We start from the raw sequence: 19,237 nt of genomic DNA, 5'->3' as shown, positions 1-19,237 counted from the left end.
GGACGTCCGTCTGGGCTGAAAAACAGGACAAAAATGTGTCCGTTTTCTATCCGTTGGGGATTGGGTTTTGGCACTCAAAGGTGCTCTATATAAACCCAATTCACCTCATTTGAGAGGAAGAAGACTCACACTTGATCACCCACTCCCCAAGTGATCCTTGTGCTTTGCCTTTCACCTTCTCCCCAACCTTGAAGAACATACCAAGGTGTTAAAGTAAGCTTGTGGAAGTCAAGCTTGAGGTGATTGAAGGCTTTGGTGGTGCATGCATTTCATATCTTGAGCATACAACTCTTATTGCATCACACACACACAAGAGGTAAAGTGTCACTACAACATAGAACCGAATCCATATGGGCATATAATTAAATCATATCTTGATAACAGACTATATATGAACATATAAAAGGTTAAATCATGAAAACCGATTCATATGAGCATGTACAAGAGGGCAGCGAAAGAATGTATCACAATCAGATTATCAAAATTGAAAATAATCTACAACCGTATGAGATCAAACAATCAAATTATTATGTAAATAATATACATAACCTAATTTGATAACAACTAACACCTCTAACAAGGCTAACACTGGCTAACACTGGCTAACAGACTAACACTTTTAGAAATTATATAAAAAATCATAATATATAACCAGCAGTAGTATCATCCGAATCTTACAGATCATATATATAAATAACCAAAATTAATTCTGTAAACAATCGTAGTAGCGGTAGCATATATGAACCAGATGTAGCACAGAACTATAATCAGCTGAAGCAAGAGCCAAAGCATACACAGATTATATAATCAGCAAAAAAAATTATTCAATAATTTAACCTAAACTACCTATGAGATCATATAAACCAATTAAACATAAAACTCATAGAGAAATTCTAATTAGGTCTCCACCGAATCACAAGAAAAAGAAAACCACCGAAACACAGACTGTCTCAGGCTAACAGGCTAACATGGCTCTGATGCCAATTTGATATTCCCAGTTATAATTCATGATCGCATTTGATTGAATATCCTATACGATTTATCAGATTGAAACAAGAAAAGAAAACACAATCTATAAACCCTAACCTAGACAAACCATTCGGTCGTGTGTGATTTACCACGAAATTGGAAGCAAGAAGACAAGAGACACAGGCATTTGATTACAGAGTTCGGCATTAGATGCCTACGTCTCCGGGACTCAAGAATGGAGTCCGATCTACTATGGAAGGATAAGAACTTACAAGATCAGAGATTGATATGTACAAGATAACCAAAATAGGGCAACCATATGGCACCAAATCACCGTCGAGTCATCCACTCTTCACGCCGATCACAATCCAGGTCTCAACACTTGAAACCTACTCCAAGAACGAAGATCGAAGGAGAAGAAAGGAGAATCGCCATTATCGCATCTCAGAGCTCTCTCTCTGATTTCCCCAAATTCGCAGAACCCTTGTTTTGCATACGAATGATTTAAACCGGACCAAGCTAGGTATATACAATGAAGTGAACCACACCGGTTCAATGGAAAACCAAAACCCTAGGAAATACCCAGATTACCCTTACACCCACAATTCAACAAATAAAGAGACCTTCAATTTGGTTCTCAAGTTTTTTCCATCCTTGTCTTGGGTTTATGCTCTAAGCTTGAGAGCACACAAACTAAGAACACTTACAGTTGACCCATGGACTCATTTGTAAAATAGGTGAATACATAAAACAAGGTAAGTTCACTTAAGAACAGGGTTGGTGAAAAGCAAGAAAAATAAAGGTCTCATCAATTCTTGGCTTTGACAGAGTTATTGTCTTTGATCCAGGCTCGGTTATCCAGCTTAACAAAACGCTTGAGCTCTTCATATGGAAGAATTTCCACATTCTTCCTCCTTAGTTCACTCAATGCTGGCTTTTTATCTAACAGGTGCCACAACCAATCAGTGTATTCAGCATCTGCCATGATCTTAGGGTCTACTCCATCCTTGAGTATATTGGCACCAACAACGGTGGTGGATTTTACCTCTTTGCTGAGTATAGAAGCCTTTGGAGCATCACCAGCCGCGCACCTCCTTTTGCTCCCTTCTTTGCTTTTCCACCAGCAGCAGCAAATGTTCTACGACTCACTGTTCTGATGCCTCCTTGGAGATCATGTATTTCATTGATCTGGAAAAATTGATTGCCATGTCTGACCCTTGCAGTAAAGAACTGTTTTCCATTTTTAAGTCAACAAACCATAGATCCAACGGAGCTATAAAATAGACAAGCCATCTGGGAGGCTGAATGGTGGCCTCAAGAGGTCGGTTTTTGTCTTGACCGAATTATAATAAAGGGCAATGGAACCTCTTCAGAAGACAATAGCATTCAGCAATGCCCTTTTTATCACCATTTAACAAAGTGAAAAAAAAATAAGGAACTCTTTAAGAAATCATGAAGAATACCTAGCAGCAATACTTCAAAACCAAAACAGCAAGCAACATAAAAATGCCAAATATATTTTAAACATAGAGTTCCAACTATTATAACTTCCTACTAGTTCTGATGAAATTGTGATGATGGCAGAAACTGGTCTCAAACAGTCAAATAGAAGACCTCTATATTATACAGTATCATCCAATTTAACCATAGCCTCTGACAAAGGAATCAACTTCCTGAAAACTACTTCAGCTTCACTGGATTCTTATAGTTTTCACCAAACTTGGTAGAAGAATACTTTCATGCTTGGTTAACTTATAATAAATAATAGAGTTTTTTACATGCCACCCACTAATGGGGGTGAAACTTTGGGCTCCCCACTATACTGCCTTAAATTACATAGTATCCACTTGCTAAATACAAGTTACCCACTATTAGGCTTTTAATCTAAATTCTGTTAAGTGAGGTGTGAAATGACCATAATGCCCTCTAGGTTTAAAATAATATAACTACCTCCATTTAATACCCTCCCATACCCAATCCATAGGTTCTATACCTCACTAGAAACTGCCCACCACTGCCGCCAGAAACCAACCCACCCCCTCCCCCCCTGGCGACTACTGCCCCCACCTTCCCAATGAACTTAGACTTGACCTTCAGCTTTCGGAGTGACTCCGGTTCGGGTCCCCCAAAAATAGTTAGGATAGGAGATCGGATAGCTCCAACCTCTTCCTTTCCCTTCTTTGAATTGGGAAACCTCGACTTGTCACTCTCGACTTCCCGAACGGTCCCTCTTCTCGACTGCTACTTTTGGCTCCGCTGGTCGTCCTTTAATGAAACTGGAGAGATGTCCTTGAGAGATCAAGCTCTCAATGTCGGCCTTCTGGTGCCTGCAATCATTGGTGTAATGCCTGTAATCTTTGTAAAAACAACAATACCTTTCCATGTTACGCTCTCTAGGTTTGGATATGACCTTCGGTGGCCATTTCAAAATATCTTGTCTCTTGATGATATTCAGAATCTCTGACCGAGTATTCAATGGTGTGTACTCGCTTTGATCGGGAGAACGCTGCCTCCACGCTGAACGGGGCTTTCTGGCTCGATCATGATTGGGTTGCTTAGGCTTCTGTATTTTTTCAGGAGCCTTCTATTCTTTGGGGGAGCCCTTCATGTCCCCTTCACTTGCATCCAGAATCTCCATCACTTCTGCTTGCTTTTGACACCTTTGCACCAGTTCAGCATAAGTGGTTGGCATGTCTTGAAATAAAAACTCCAAGAGTCTCTGGTTTGTGAGTCCAGTGAATAAAGCAGTTTCAGCCACCTGTTCATCCAGATTCTCAATTTCCATAGTAACTTTGTTGAATCTTTTCAGGTACTCCCGAATTGATTCGTTCTTCCCTTGCTTTATGGTAAATAAAGTCTCCTCCATCTTTTTGATCTGGATTCCACTCTGGAAACGACCAATAAACTTTTGTGCCAATTCCTCGAAATTGACAATTCTTCCCGAAGGAAGATTTGAAAACCACTTCTGCGCTACACCGGTCAAAGATTAACCGAACACGCTGCAAAGGATTTCATCAGAATTACCAGCCACAGCCATAGTCTGCTGATAATAATTGATATGGGTGATGGGATCTCCCGAACCGTCGAACGAAGAGAAATTTGGGAGCCGAAAATTGTGAGGAAACACAAATCCAGCTATTGCCTCGACGAAAGGGGTCTTTCTGATGACCGAGTAGATATCATCGGCCATCTTCCCTCGGGAAAGCAATCCCATCCTTTGATTAATATCTGCAGGCTCCGGACCAATGTGGACCGAACATCCCCCACCAGTTCGATAGCTCTCATGACCCGAACGTTTTGAGGTTGGCGAGTGAGTTTGTACCCCTCTGCCCAATCTCGTTACTGGACGGGTTCGGCTTGATTGCGATCGTTCATGCCGACCATTCCTTCTGGGTTATTCCTCAGTTCTTTGTTCTTTGTCTCACTCTCGGGAATTCCCTCGCAAGTTCGGACCATAATTCTGACCGCCTACCAGTTGCCTATCTCCCTATGGGGAATGCCTTCGCAGCAGCGGTATGAGCGTCTCTACTTCTCCTGCACACCTTCTGGCTTCTTGATGATCAGGAATCCTGAGGAGCCACCACCTGTCTAACCAGCGTACGAAGCATCTGGTTCATATCAAAAAGCTGGAGTTGCATTTGATCCAACTGCTATTGGAGAGGATTCGGACGATTTAGTTGATCATTACCTCCTTGTCCTCCATCTTCTCGTACTTCACGACCACGACTTCCTTCGGGGATATCTTCTAGATCGTTCCCACCAGGAAGTTGAACGTCAGCTTCTCGTTGAGCCTCCGCAGCTGCTGCTGACCTGGTAACCATGACTTTCTAAAGTGTTTCCCACAAACGGTGCAAAATGATGTGTCCAAAATCTGCTTAGCCCTTAGATCACTTGAAGATGACCTACAAAATAATTTTCAGATATGGCCCGACCGTGGGGGTCGGGAATCCACCTCCGATGGCTAAGTCGGTTAATGAACCGATCACAAATGCTACGACTAGTTGCGAGCTAAAGTATAAATACGATATTGGGAATACGATTCAAATACCTTCTTTGTACGTAGGTTCTGATTTATATAGGGTTTACCTTTTAATCCTATTCGTTGAACTCGTATGTGCCTTCTTATGGTGTCCGTCAGATCTTGACAGTTATACCTGTTAATGGGGTAGTGGACAACTTCCCTTGATTGCACGATCTAGATGCTACAGGCGTGGCTGTTATTCGAGTTGGCATGATCGTCCACTTTAGTGAGTGTGATAACCGTCTCTTTGACGGGTTATCCATCCCGAAAATCTCGAACTCGTGCTTGCCTGTTGATCGTGTAAGGTTTCTTCGTTAGCACGCCATCTTAGAACTTAGTTCGCCCAGAACTAACTTGGTCGGTTTGCCCCCGATTGGGGTTGAGGGTTGAACCTAGGAAAGACCCGGTTCAACGATATTTTTCCCATATTAGGTCCATAATCACATCTCTGGCCCAACATGCTCTATGTCAGCCCATTTTCGAACTTGAGAATTTGAACGGACATCTTGATGTGTAAAATTGCATGTTTCGTACCCAAAACTCCAAATATTTGCTTAAATCTTGGAAGGTCCTAAAATCTTCAAAAACAACATAAAACCAAAGGTAGCTCTACTCTAAATGCGTAAAATGCATGATTTATGCCCTAAGATTTCACGCATAAATGTGCTCATCAGAATTCCCCCACACTTAGACTAAGCTTGTCCTCAAGCAAGAATAAAAAAATGACAAATGCAGGAAAGACAATTATTGCAACAAAATAAATCTTATGGAAATAGGGTCACCAAGCATGCTCCATTCCATGATATCTACCATCACCTAATTGGTGATGGGAAAAATAGGATTGGGGTGCAATCCTCGCTTCCAACAAAGAAACACAATTTTTGTTTCGACTAAACTTTGGTAGGTGGTTAGCGAATGCGCCCAACAAGTCAATTCAAACATTTTCGATTGAAATACAGATGAGATCAGAAATGCCATCATTGGGGCAAACGATGCAATAGCTTCGGTTAGAGCAAAGCCCACATCAAGTAATTAAATAAAGAACAACAGTATGTAACCATCCTACAACTTTACATGATTTACGTGTTTAAACAATACATTATAGTACATAAAATAATAAGAATATGTGAATACTTAAAGAGATGACACATCAAGCAACCAAGCACAAGTGCACTGTTTCCTTACCAGATCGATGTCGAAAACCTTCTATATAAGTTGGTTTCATGCAAACTAGTACTCTAGCAAGTCACATTAGGTCCTATTAATATGTTCATACACTTACATTTAAGATTTAGAATCAATTTAGCCAAATCAAACTTCAAAATAAAGTCATGAAGAGGGCCAATTGGTTGAGCCAATCGGTTGAGCCAATCCATTGGGGCAACCAATCACCGAGTCTCTCTTGCAAATTTATATCTGAAAATCACATTGTCAATCCCCCATATTTAATGAGTTTTGGGGTGATCCCAGGTATAAGTCACATATCTAAAACACCAACTAAACACTCCAAACAAGAAAACTTAAGAAACCCTAGTTCTAGATCAGATTTTAAAGCAAGGAATCCTTCTTTGGAAGAATACATTGTTAGAACAGATACAAAACCTATTTCTCTTGTGTGACATGATTGGGATTGATGAAAACAATGGTGTTCCCAACCAAATTAGAATTCCAGCAAAAGTTTCCCTCAAAATAACTCCCTAGAATAATGAATTAATAAAAAAAGAAAAGAAGAAAAGAAGGGAATTAGTTTTCTTACCTTCGAGATTCAAAACCTAATGAAGTCACATGGTTTTCTCCACAAAAAGTGTTGTCTCTTGCTTCCACGTGCTCTCTAACTTCTTTCAAGTCTCTCAACCATTTGAGAATATAATAATGACGAAAATCAAGGTTTAAAACCATAAATAGGGGTTTTGGAAGTGAAAATCCCGATATGGTTCCAACCGACCAACTAGTACTTTGCAGTATAAGGGTGTTTTGCCGCCCAAGTTAGTCCAAAACATTGGTACAAGCCTACGGAGCATTTTAAAGGCTCTTACCGGGTTAAGGCATCTCCCAACTCTGTCACTCGTGGGCTAAAAATCCACTTGCCCAAACCATTAGGATTCTTATTGGATCTTCTTCTAGTTCCTAACAAAGTGGTAGACCACCATCTTTGTCATCTAGATCTATGGGTTTTGGTTCCAAACCAATGTTTTCAAGTTGGATGGCCTACAATTTTGTCGCACTAGATCCTCCGGGTTCTTGGACTTGCAACTAGGGTTTTGGGTTAGGATCCTAGGGGTTATCACACTTTAGGACTTTCGATTAGTAAGTAGGGGCATATGGGGAGCAATTTCCCTTTTATTTACACGCATTTGAGCTGGTCAATGTGCTATCGATCAGCTCTATCACCATTAGTTGTTTTTTTTTTTTTTTTGGTAAATGCTCTATTACCATTAGTTAGTTGGCCTATTGTCAACTCTTGGTTTCGTCCCTAAATCCTTAACCATAATCCAACTATTTTGGTTCTTTTTTCCCGATGCTCTAGACTTCCATGGGCCATTCCCTGTGTAGAGTATGTGGTTCAATTTCAGTTATGCCTAGCCCATTTTACCTTTGACAAGTAAATATATATAGTTCTAAAAACTACCATCTACTCTTACCTAGTTGTGACCATCATTAATTGCATTTCCCGGAAGCTTGTTATCCACCTTCTCATACCATCCGAGTCAAGAGTTCTTCCTTATCTCTTCTTCATGCAAGGCAGCTTCTAGAGAACTCTCTTTTTCTATTTCCATGAGTTGGGCCTCCATGACCGGGTTGTCCATCTGAATGGCCCATAACATATTAATACATACCCTTCTAGCCTCCAGTCCTTTGATGCAACATTAACTTAGAATCTTAGGGGATATCACAAAAATTAAATTCCATTAAGGCCAAACCCAAAAAATCTTTTCTGTAGGCTCAACTTTGGCAATTTAGAAGGCTTTAGTCCAATTACCAACCTAAGGGGATGGCCATGCTCTTCCTATCCCCTACATATGTGGTTATTTGGAATAATTCCATTCCTATTTGGGTTCGCATATACTCTCTTGGGTTTTCCTAATTTCCCAACTACCCTATGAGATTCCATATCAAAACATATAATTGGGGCAGCAGGAACATGGCTCAACAGGATCCGTTACCCATATGGAGAGGAAATTTTCCAACTTGCAAGGTTAGATTCATAACACAAGTTCTTCATATAAGAATAGAATCATTTTTTGAGAGAGAGAAGATCTAAATTCCTGCACGCTTGATGATAAAGAGAATATGGATTAACATGAACCGGTTTGGTTGGTCCCAACCTAAACCAGTTTGTTTGGCTCAATTTACCGACCATGTTAAAGTCAGTTTACAAATAGCAATACGGAAAATCCAGACTACTTATTCTATTGAACTTCTAAGTCAAGGAATATGTATTTGAGAAAAGCTCTACAACTAGAGTCCGTATTGAAGTCAGAACAAAGTATAAGTTCGAGACGAAGTCAAATACCAAAACCTTATAAAAGGACAGGTAATCGTAAGGAGAAGACACACGGGATAGAACTATCACTACTCTAAACTTTATTGTTCATTGCTTTCTTGTCTTCCTTAATCGGAGAGATTCCTAACTAGGACGTCGGAGGTGACACTTGACCTCCCGGTCGAGCTCATTCTTGCGGGTTCATCCGGTTGAGAAGACGAACAAAATTGCGTAGCAACACTTGAAATTTTCCTAAAAAATATGATTTTGGTTTTAAATTGAGCGTGTGTCATGAATCCATGTGGGTTGAAAAAATCCTACCCATGTGAGTAGAGAGGGTCCAAAATCAATTTTGTGCATGACATACATGATATAGAAGGAAGCAATTCAAATATTGACTTGAATCTTACAAGAACTCCTTCAACAACTAATTGTGTCTCCTACAACTATGGAAGGCTAGCTAACATGATAAAATGAAACAAATAATTCAAATATTATTTGGATTCAAATTCACCTCCAACAGCTAAAAGTATCTACTACAACTGTTGAAGGCCAGCTTAAAAAATTAACTTGAACTGAGATTGAGTCCTTGCTTTACAAAGAAATGACTTGGATAGAAATTTATTGATATAATCACTCGTTTCTTTGGATTCTATTAATAGCTCTTTGATTAATTTCCTTTGCTTCTTTTGTCCCAAGAGGATCTTATCATATAATCATGTTTTATAGCCTTTCATACTAGTAGTTGATACTCTTTAGATGATGGTGGTGAATTTAAATTCAAATTAACATCTTAAGCTAGCCACTATATTTGTGATAGATACTCTTAGATGTTAGAGGTGAATATAATTAATATTTGAAGCTGTCCTCCATAGTGGTGATAGATACTCTTCGCTGTTCAAGGTGAATTTAATTTCAATTACTAATTGAATTTTCTTTCTTTTATCATGTTGGCTAGCCTCCCATAAGTGGTACTAGATGCATTTAGCTGTTGAATGAGATTTCATAAGATTCAAATCAAAATCTTAATTTGGTACCGAAGGAGCCTATATGCATGGAACCTGAATGTGGTACTTTAAAAATGAGTTGCCCATCCAACGGACGGATGTACCGGACGAATGAGAGGCTTGGACAGAGAGGATCCGAATTCCTGAAGGATTCCTTTGGGGGTGAAGCTTCATCCACCTTCACAAAAGTTGGTATCCATTATAATCCGTGCAAGATTTGAGTCTCAAAGATGTAAAATATTAAAAACTTTTCTGGGATCAATTTTGTGAGTATTATTCTCCAAACTGAATTCAACAACCACATCAAAAGTGGAGGCTCCGCTGATCCCTTCCCAACAAATTATCGTTTGCCTCGTACAGCTTGGCACCAGGTCCGCCTTACATACGCAACCACAGCTCCATATATATATATCTCCTTGTATTGTTTCTCTGTTATATGAGGTTTTGAGGGATTAAAATTTTAGTGTTCCTATGTCTTTTGCACTAAAGGTGATGGGTATTCTATGTTGGGCTCTACTCAGTCTAATTTCTGTAATTCCTGGCGAGGCTGCTGGGCATGTACCCTTGTCTCATGCCAAGAAGGTGGGCGTAGAGGCAGGCAAGGATCTTGTAACTGAATTGCCAGGCCAACCTAAGGTGGAGTTCAACCATTATGCAGGTTATGTTACAGTAAATGAAACCAATCAGAGAGCTCTCTTCTACTGGTTCTATGAAGCCTCAAGTAACCCTGAAGTAAAACCATTGGTGCTGTGGCTTAATGGAGGTAACAAGACGTATCTCTCCTTAATTAGTAGTTTTCAAATTTCTTATGATTTTGAAAGCTAATGGAGGAAATATCGTGATAACCTCATTTTTCCATAGCCTTCTTTCGTCGCAGGTTGAAGTTTTCCTGATTCTCCTTTACATTGTCATATTGTTTTAGCTTTCTTTACAATATTCCAACATTCTAAACTCTATGTTCTCTGACAAGGTAAAAATCATGTCTCAGGTCCAGGGTGCTCTTCCGTAGGATACGGAGCTACAGAAGAGATTGGTCCTTTCCTTGTTGATAAAGATGGAAAAGGGCTGAAATTCAACCCATACTCATGGAATAAAGGTTTTGAAATCATTAACTTCTCTGTATACCTGTATACACTTAAAACGGCATTAACTGAATTGCTCCTTGTGTTCCTGTTGTTCCAGAAGCCAACATGTTATTCTTGGAATCTCCAGTTGGTGTTGGCTTTTCATACTCGAATACAAGCACTGATTATGGTATTCTTGGTGATACCTTTACAGGTGAGTTACTTTGATGCCTACCTAGTTCTATCTTGAGATCTTTACAGATAGAGAATAATTGATCTTCTAATTGGTCTTTACTTGTTTAGCAAAGGATACGTATACCTTCTTGCACAGATGGTTCAACAAATTCCCGATGTATAGAAACCATAGTTTTTACATTGCAGGGGAGAGCTATGCAGGTACATAAACATAGCCAGCTGCTTCGTAACCCTTCAGGCTATTATCATTTTTATGTTTCTATCATGACTTACATGTACCTGATGAACAGGAAGATACGTTCCAGAGCTGGCTGAACTTGTATATGATATGAACAAGGATCCTTCTCTACGTATAAACCTGAAGGGTTTCTTGGTAATGATCACTACTAGATAATATAAAAATCCCTCATAGTATGTGCTATAAAGTCTTACTAGTTGAGATTTTCTGTGAAAATTATAGTTGGGTAATCCTGAGACAACGAATGATGATGATTGGAGAGGTATGGTGGATTATGGATGGAGCCATGCTGTGATATCAGATGAAACTTACAAAGTTATCAAGGAAAACTGCAATTTTTCCTCAGATCATACATGGGATAACGATACTTGCAGCGACGCTGTGAGTGAGTTTCTTAATCAATATAAAGGGATTGATATGTATAGCCTTTATACCTCTCTCTGTAGCACCAACAACTCAGCTAGCTCAGATAATGGATCAATGCAAGTTTTGTTCAACCGCAAGTCTAAGATGGTCAGCTCATTTTCTTTTCCTTGCTAGTTCTTGTAAAAATTGTTTCTTCTCTAATCTGACAACAAAAATTTTCCCAGTTGCCAAGAATCATGGGTGGTTATGACCCCTGCCTTGACAATTATGCAAAGACTTTCTACAACAGACCCGAAGTCCAGAAGGCCCTCCATGTCAGTGATGGTTTTCAGCTCAAGAACTGGAGCATCTGCAAGTATGCCTCTCTTTCTCCATAATCTTAGCTTAAAATTATTGGCTTTTCATGCAAGAAGAGAGGAGAGTTTACGGTTGTTCGGTAGAACTGTTCAACCTAAATCCATGGATAGAGTAGAGGCTGCGGTACATTTCTTTTCTTTGGGAATTGGTAGCTTTATATTAGGGGGGAGGACTATTACATATAACATACAAAGAATTGGCCATGAGTTCTTCACTAAGAGGTGCCACGTGTTACCAACTAAGCAAACCTTTTTGTACACCTTTATTTGTAGATATCTCGAGAGAGTTTGGGATTGTTAGAATTCTTAGCATTTGAACTTCGAATTGTATTTGAGTGTGTGCACTAGCTTTCTCACAGATGGATTAGGGTTAGAAATTCCTGTTTGATGCAACTCTGGCTGAGGTTGTCTAGTACATATAAAACTCCTCATGCAATATGGATTAGTTGGCATGGGTCTAAGTACGACTCTTGTTGGTTCACTAGCAGTATCTAGCTCTTGAATAGGAGTCTGGATCATATCTCCACTAGGGGAACACTTCTCTTTCAGGATTAAAGTTCACATGGGCCCACACAATATGTGTGACAAAAAAGCGTCAAGTGAGCTGAGCTAGACTGCTTGATTGGATGTGTTAAAACAAATTCTTTAACATATCATTAACTATACTAGTCGAATATTCTAGTACTCATACATTAAATATGCCTTTCTAACACTTTGTGGTTTTACTTTGGATGTAGTATGACAATATTTTCCGAATGGTCGGAGTCAATACCTTCCACCATACCTATATACAAGAAACTAATCGCAGCAGGTCTCAGGATATGGGTCTACAGGTAGGGAACTATGAAGAAGGAGATCTACAAACCAGCAGAACCCTTGATATTATAGGTGTAGTAGCTTATCTTTTGGACCTTATGGCTCATGAGTTCATATTTCTTTCTTTTTGTTTAGTGGAGACACGGATGGAAGAGTTCCTGTTTGTCCACAAGATATAGCTTGAGTGCTTTAAAACCGCCTATCACTACAACGTGGAGATACTGGTATCAACGTAGAGCGGTAGTAATCTAGACATTGTCATCTTACCAACGGAATGAGTCTCCTTTCTCCTCGTAGATAATTTGAAAAGAAGACTAGTAGTTATGTGGGCTGTTATGAATCCAGGTGATCGGGTGGTTCCAAGAGTACAAGGGACTCACATTTGCAACATTTAGAGGAATTTGGACATGCGGTGCCCAATTTCAAACCCAACGAGTCTCGGCTCTCTTTGCATCCTTTCTTGCTGGAGAATCTCTACCATCGAAACCATAAATATTGTCAAAGGATTTTAACTATTTTATATTTCGGAACATGGAGATGATTTGGTTATGGGTTTGTTGGTTGTCACTCATCATACGGTTAAGGATACTAATTGTCTTTAATGTTTTTTGTTTTTTTGGTAGAAAGTTGTGTTTAGCATTAGTTCTTGTGTTTCTCTTCCTCTTTTTCCTTGTTTTTTCTTTTGGGGGGGGGGAAGGGGTTGGGGTTTCTAAATGATTCTTTTATTTTTCAATGTATAAATACTCTTGTAATTCACATTACATTCAAATTGGATTTAGAATCACTACATGGTATCAATTGTTGTTTCGGGCTTGTGCGGGGGTTCAAATTGGTTCCTGTGTTTCTCAATGTATAAGTACTCTTGTACTTCACATTACATTCAAATTGGATTTTAGAATCACTACATGGTATCAATTGTTGTTTGGGCTTGTGAGGGCTTGTGCCCTTTTTTCTCTTTCTGGGTTAATGGCTTTTGTGCCTCTTTGGCTTCCTTCGTTCCGCCCTTTGTACAGGCTCCTCCACCTCCGTCTTCTTGGGTGTCTCTTGAACTTTGGAAGTGGACTACCAATTAGTTGAATGCTATGAATTTCCTTGTGTGGAAAGCATAGTTTCTCCTGTTGAGGAAAGTGCAGTTTCTCCCCGTTTCTTAAAGGTTATGATTTGATCGGGTATGCTAAATATTCTTTCCCACAACCATCCTCCGATTCTATTCTTTAAGTTGATGCATCCCTCCTCTTCTTCAATTTTGTTTGCACAATGGGATCACCAAGATTAGTCTATATTAGGATAATTGATTTCTTCTTTGTCTAATTCAACTTTGCTACATGTTGTTCAGGCCAAAACCTCCTCTCATGCTTGGAATATCCTCAATCAGCTTTATGCTTTTCGCTCCGAGGCTAGAATTCTTGATTTGATTGTTTCATGTTCGTAAAGCTTCGCTCTCTATTGGCATCCCCAAGTCTTAGATAAAATGAAAAGTTTTCTCTATACATGGCAAGCCCGAGTTGAGTTCAATCCCCCTTGGTGATGTATTCTGGATCTTGCTAGCATGGTGCCTTTGATGTAGTAGTCACATCCACCCAGCCGGTACCCTACCTAGCACACCCGAGTGTGTGATCCAAGCCCAAGATCAGGATCGAGGAAATTAACCTCCCACATTCACAATAATATAATCAAGAACAAGACTAAATCAAGGTTAACAATATTAATTAATAGATCAAAGGAAAATAATGAAATAAATCAGAGTGTAGAAATAATACCAATATATATATATATATATATATATAATCAAAATGTAGAGTGAGGCGGAATCTCACTACACAAATACAACGGAATGTAGCGCGAAAGTCAAAAGAAGATTACAACCTGGTTCCAAATGAAAAGAAAGAAAGAAATAATGAAACTAAGTTAGAGTTTATTTTACTTTATAAAGAACGTCTTCATAAACATAAACTTTAGAAATTAAGCTCGGATGCTCCCACTCCATGGTAGAGCTAATCATGGTACGTAGCGTGATCACACGAGGGATCATCACCGAGATCTTCATAACTGCCAACACCTTGGTGTAGTATGCTTCTTCAGGTTGCGCTCCTCGTATTGGCCATCATAGTCATCTATACCCTAGGATAATCTAACAAAAGATATTTGCACCAAAGGAGTGAGTTCAAGAGAACTCAGCAAGGCAAGTTATTCCATAATAACATAAATAACATGATAAGAGAAACATAGCAAATGAGATAGACAATGCATGTATGAGTCTAACTCTATGTATGCTGGTCTCTATAGGAAGACATGCTTTAAGTCATAGCACCATACTTCTTTAGGAAGGTCATTCACTCTCCCTCAACCATCCAAGCATCTTGGGCTCTTCTGGTGGTAGTTGGGTCTTGCATCCCTCTTGGACCATTTCATGGCTAGGGTTTATGTCACCTCTCTCTCACATCACCATTTGGCCTAAGTATTGGCATGTCAGGGTAAAGCCTAGCCGAATGCCAATCATCTACTTGGTTATATCAACTTAGATCCACATACGTCCATTCCTCGCCCCCGGCGATCCTTTCCCAGTATCCTTCACACTAGAGTCCGTATAGTCCCCGACTACGGACTCATCAACCCTATTGGTCATCCACAAATAATAGACGGAAGCTTTCATGTCCCCTCACGGATTGGCTACTGGTCTTGAGCGCCCATGAGCCCAAGTCTACTAAATGCGACTCTACCAATGACTGGCCCCCACAATGTGATTCATGTCCTCTCACGGGTTGGTTACCGGTGTTGAACGCCCATGAATCCCCATTGTTACCATGGGTCATTCGGCCTCAATACCCTTCCAAATTGGGTCTCATATAACAGGGATATCCTAGTCAAACACCGTTAGACAGCCCTAGGTATGACAACCAATAATCCAGGAAAGCATCAAAGGCCACCATCGGAAATATCCCATACTATTCCCACTGATGTGAAATCCGACCCAAACTTAGCCAGGGCACCCTATTTTTTTTGAGTGAAGAAAGACTTGTTTGATGTTAGACCTTGAAGTTGGACCTTGATTTCAGTGTTATTATCTTTGAAAGCCTTAGAAAATCCTGTCCGACCTTTCCCTTAGGTGTAGATCCATGTCCCGAAGTGATGGAAATTGTCCTTGTGGGCCCTCTTTATGGAAGACATGGTGTTTGACCCGAAACCCATGGATTTTAACGATGATGCGCCTTACTTGAGTACATTGTCAGTGTTTAGTGAAATTCTGCACATCGAAGAGGGTTGAATTATTTTAAATACCTAATGAACTACCTTGCTCAATATGAAGGTATTTCTGGAAACTAGACTTCTTGATTGACTTGTAGGAGAAAACCCCACTCAATTTGACCCCGTATAGCCCTCCGAATCCCTGTCCAAAGTTGTTGAACTATTGCTGATTTTTTTGCTGAACTATGCTTGGTCAATCCCATCGACCAAGGCTGCCTAGATTCGAGTTAATGATTTCTTTGGAACATTCCACACCCTATTTATACTAGCCTCGTCTTTTGGACCCTATTCTAATCATTGTAACACCTGAGAACGTGGAGAAGGTTCCCAAAAACTCCTCCTTGAAATTGGTGAAGGATATTCTACTTAAAATCATTGCAAATCACTCTCTCTTGCCTCCATTATCAACTCATAAGGTATGTGTAAAATCCGGCTTTATCCTAACCCTGACCCGGCCCGGATTTTGTATTGTTGTAGGTCCGAAGACCTGTAGTGGAGGTAGAAAAGACTTGTGGGCTCTCTTAGTTGAAGATTCGATGCTTGATCCAGAGCCTATGGACATTGATGGTGATGCCCTTACTTGAGCACATTGTCGGCGTTTAGTGAAAATCTGGCATCGAAGAAGATTGAATTAGTTGAAGCACCTATTGAACCCCGTGCTCAATCCGAAGGTATTTCTTGAAACTAGACTTGTTGATTGACTTGTAGGAGAAAACTCAACTCAATTCGGATCATCCGCCTTCCAAATCCCTATTCTAAGGTTGCGTTGTCACATTTTGGTCGATCGCTTGGTCGACCGACTCAGTTGACCAGCAGTAATGAAATTCAAAAATTACAAAACTTACTTACCATTTTGACCCTACCTTTTTGGAACTCGTGAATGAAGATTTACCCCAATCATTGGCACTCCGCGGAGAACGAAGAGTGACACTCTCTTGGCCCTCTCTTGGTGTTTGTGGAAGATCCTTGACTCCAATCATTGGTTTTCCACCTCAATCGTCAACTCAAGGTATGATTTCTTTATTTTTCTTCTAATCTACTCAATCTTCTATTAATTTATAATCCTTGGGCCATGGTTGAAGTGCTGCAACCTTGCAAACACTTGGCCATGAGCTTCCTCATTCATTTCCATCAATCTCAATTCATTCTTGCTATGATTATGTTCACCTACATTACAATCCCATGATTCCTTTCATTTCAACCTATTCTTTAGTTCAAATTGAAGTGTAGATGTATGCTAGATTGAATTACTATTGATTCATGATCCTAATTTAATTCTTGTCATCCCCTTAATTGATTCCCCATCAATTCTTACTATTGCAATCAATTCCAATTCAATGTGTGATGATTAGCATATAGAACATAGGGTTTTGATTTGGGTATTCACAATTGGACCGTTGGATCATGATATTTTTTGGTGTGTAGTGTCCCCATATTGCCATAATCATGCCCTCCAAATTTCATGTTGATCGGAGCACTGAAAGATCAGTTTCGGGCCAAATCACCAATTATGCCCGTTACTGTTTAAGCTTTGGTCGACTGACAGTCGACCAGCCAGTCGACCAAGATATGACAACAACTCTGTTTTTGGCCGAAATGCTTCGTTTGACCTCCGATTCGATTGCTTTCTTCTCTAATGTTGATTATATGTTGTCTAGGGTACAAACACTGACTTTTAGGCTATTCTTGGTGACTCTTGATTTTATTCTCGACTCGATTAAGGTAAGGACGGTCGTTACCCCTAGTACGTTGATTATGCAAATATACTTCTACTTTGTAAACCTAGTAGATATACTTCATATGTGTACTCCTTAACCATGTATGATTGTTGTATGCATTTTATCAGTAATAGTATGTTACATGTTATTCGAATATCATGCTTAATTATTCTTTATGATTATGTATATGACTAATCATGTTATGATATGCCTTTGTTTATATGATGAATTATTGATCATGTATGATATAATGAGATTTAGTTTGTGAATGACAACGTATGACTTGGGATTGGGAAGTGTCCTACCGACACTTATGTCGTTGGACATCGGAGGGAATAGTATGGGATGTTCGTCAAAGGTGTCCATTGACACTCTCTCGAGTTATTGGATGGCATACATAGGATTGTCTAGATGTATGGCTAGGACTATCCTTGTTGTATCGGACCCGAATCGTGGAAGGGTATTGAGACCGAACGACCCGTGGTAGAGTATGGTTGATGGGCGCTCAAGACCGGTAACCACCCCGTGAGAGGACATAAATCATATTGCGGATACCCGAAAGGGGCCATTTATTGGTAGGGTTGCAAATGGTTAGACTTGGGCTCACAGGCGCTCAAGACCGGTAACCAATCCGTGAGAGGACGTGAGAGCTTCCCGTTTACCATTTGTGGATGACCAATAGGGTTGATGAGTTTGTAGTCCGAGTTGGTTGTAGCCATTGGATACGCCGACTCTAGTGTGAAGGATACGGAACAAGAGTTGGTCGGTGCCATAGGGAAAGTATCCGGATCTCGACATGATACGACTGAGTAGATGACTTGACTTGCATTGGGCTAGGCTTCGCCGCGACATGCGCCAATACTTATACCAATGGTGATGTGAGAGAGTGGTGACTTAATCCCCAACCATGGTTTCTGATGAGGACTTTACCCAATTACCCCCGGGCGGACCCAAGATATCATGTATGATTGAGGGGGAGTGACAGATCGACCTAAAGAAGTATGGTGATATGGCTTAAAGCATGTCTACCTTAGAGACTAGCATGACTCAACGTAGAATCATATTTGCTACGTCTCATATCATCCCACATCATATTGTGACTTGTATCGTATGATTTGTGTACTGTGGAACGATTCGCCTCTTTGCGAGTTCTTTGAACTCATTTCCTTGGGCAATTGTTTTTGTTAGACATATCCGGCAGTGGCCCGAAGACATTGATGGCTCCTACTATGAGACGGCGCAGGATCCCTCATACTACGGTGAAGGTCTTGGCTATTACGAAGATTATGGTGAAGGTGCCGAGGGTGATTACCCTCCATACTAGGGTTAGTCCGACCTTGGATTTGGGAGAGGCCATTCTTAGTCTCCTTTGTGTACACTTACGAGGATACTCTATACTTGACGGAGGACACTCTAGCCTAGGCCTTTATGACTTTTTGGGAACCCAGATATGTTGTAATAACTCTTTAGATTACTCTTTGATATTGGGATTTGTAATTGAATTGATCAACCATTTTTCCGTTGCTTTTGAGAAAGGAGTGACTTCGATCACCCTCTTTCTCTTTTGAGATTGTTGGGAAATGCCACATCAGCAATTGCCACATCAGCCTCTATTGGTTTTGATGATAATAGGCCTGAATTACTAATGGCTATATTGAGTTATGATGTTTTAGTTCAAGGTGAGAACAAGTGGACTAACTCAAGTCAAAGCCATATGCAAGTCAAAGCCAAGACCATGCCAAGATAGACATGAAGAT

At 40.1% G+C, this 19,237-nt stretch overlaps 2 pseudogenes; one reads left to right on the top strand and one right to left on the bottom strand.

The window, feature by feature from the left end:
- Window positions 1–1,777: 1,777 nt before the first annotated feature.
- On the bottom strand, window positions 1,778–2,177 carry LOC149005401 (uncharacterized; annotated as a pseudogene).
- A 7,775-nt stretch (window positions 2,178–9,952) lies between these two features.
- Window positions 9,953–13,008, top strand: LOC149005400 (serine carboxypeptidase-like 31; annotated as a pseudogene).
- The last annotated feature ends 6,229 nt before the right edge of the window (window positions 13,009–19,237 follow it).

Source organism: Hakea prostrata, chromosome 9, assembly GCF_041222555.1.
Source record: "Hakea prostrata isolate BN-2017 chromosome 9, UWA_Hpros_2, whole genome shotgun sequence".
Lineage (NCBI taxonomy): Eukaryota > Viridiplantae > Streptophyta > Magnoliopsida > Proteales > Proteaceae > Hakea > Hakea prostrata.
This window is presented reverse-complemented; position numbering and strand designations above follow the sequence as displayed.